This window comes from Formica exsecta, unplaced genomic scaffold (genome assembly GCF_003651465.1).
Source record: "Formica exsecta isolate Colony F162 unplaced genomic scaffold, ASM365146v1 scaffold381, whole genome shotgun sequence".
Taxonomy (NCBI): domain Eukaryota; kingdom Metazoa; phylum Arthropoda; class Insecta; order Hymenoptera; family Formicidae; genus Formica; species Formica exsecta.
In genome coordinates, this window is record NW_021851053.1 from 136,664 (window position 1) to 138,499 (window position 1,836).

A 1,836-nucleotide genomic window follows, 5' to 3' on the forward strand; every position below is an offset into this window, starting at 1 on the left:
TGTCAAGTTATTTCTCTTACATAAAAGAATGGAAGATAAATTTTATTTATTCTATTATATATAATATAAATATTCTATTTCCATTCTAATTATATTTATTCTACTAATTGCATTTATTCTGTTGTATTGCATAGAAATATATATATTGCATATATTGCAAGCGAATAGGAAAATTCGACGGCCGAACATGTGCGAGCGGCGAACGTTTTCGTGATCGCTCAGTGCTGTTCGTAGCTCGTAGCCTGCCCCCACGCACGAAGCTACACGTACACGCTATGACGGAGCGACTACGTCTGTGTTAGTAAGTCCCGCGGTAAGTGGTGGGGGCTCCCATTTCCCACGAACTGGCAGCTCTGGCTCCCCATGCCGCCGGTCCCATCGTCACCGATCGCATCATCGCTACTGATCGCGTCGCCGGCCACATCGCTAACGACTATCACGTCGCCGGCCGCATCGCCAACGGCCAGAGCTACGTAGCCGGCCACATCGCTAACAATCATCACATTGCCAGCGGCCAGGGCCACGTTGCCGGCCGCATCGCCACCGGCCTCGTCGCCGGTCACATCGCTAACGATCGCATCGCCAACAGCCAGGACCACGTTGCCGGCCGCATCGCTAACGACCGCATCACCAAAGGCCAGGGCCACGTTGCCGGCCGCATCGCTACTGATCCTGTCGCCGGTCCGATTGACGATATTAGACAAGGTAATTTTAATTGCATAATATTAAATCATATATTTTGCTACTAACATAGTGTATGTTTCTCTTTGCACTATTTTATAAAATAATATATATTTTTAATAAATTTTATTTGTATTTTACAGTTCAAAGAGCAAGAGATAGAGCTGCAGGGGCTCGGCGACAAGAAGAACGCTTCATGCGTTTTTTGATGCTGTTATCGTCAGCATCATATCATTACCATTGGGGTAGAAGAGGACGAGGAAAAGGATGGCACTAAGGTCCAGTTCCACAACTTACTTTAACCGAAGTTTAACTCGTTAATGGAAAATTCACATTACGTCTGATGTCCGATGTCCGATGTATCCAATCGGACGTCGTACATTGTACATCGGATGCAATGTGAATCCTCCATTAACGAGTTAAACTCCGGTTAAAGTAAGTTGTGGAATCGGGCCTAAGAGGTTATAACTGTGAACATTACTTAAATAAAAACCAAAATTACTTAGCCAAATATAGCTAAGTAATATTTGTTTTTAAGTAATGTTCACAGTTTAACAGTATAGATTGAAATGTCAATTATGAAGACTGACATATGTGATAAGTTTTAATTTAATTTGCAAGAATTTTTATTTTTATTTTTATCTTTTTAAAAATATTGTATTTAAAGTATAAAAGTTTATTTTGTTTTGTGTTTATATATATGAACTTAAATTTTTAATATGATAAACTAAATATATTTAAGTGATAACAGCATTATAAATATAATATATATAATATATATAGTAATTACTAATAGATTAGTAATTACTATATATATTATATATTATAATATTAGATTTATATTTCTGCATAATATACTGCATGTAATACGAGAATTTGTATTTTTATTTTTATCTTTTGAAAAATATTTTATTTAATTGTATCCAGTTTATATATAAAACAATGGATTTTTTAAATAAACTTTATCGTATACATTATAACTGTGAAAATTTGATTATCTCTATGCCTTCTATGATTAAATTTTTAATATGATAAACCAAATATATTTAAGTGATTTTTTTTTTAAGTAATGCATTAGTTTAACAGTATTCAAACTTTGTTATCTATTGCCTATACCCATTTACAAAGGCTGTAATTTTTAAAGATTTGAAAAAA

At 35.3% G+C, this 1,836-nt stretch overlaps 1 long non-coding RNA gene across 2 annotated transcripts in view; it reads right to left on the reverse strand.

The window, feature by feature from the left end:
• LOC115239487 overlaps positions 1–1,836 on the reverse strand; it is a 47,156-nt gene that overhangs the window by 37,077 nt on the left and 8,243 nt on the right. Inside the window, exon 3 of one of the 2 annotated variants that reach the window (XR_003884638.1) lies at positions 545–548. The exons of the other annotated variant lie outside the window; for it this stretch is intronic. This is a non-coding gene — a long non-coding RNA (uncharacterized LOC115239487). The remainder of the gene's footprint in view (positions 1–544; positions 549–1,836) is intronic. 2 annotated transcript variants of the gene reach the window in all.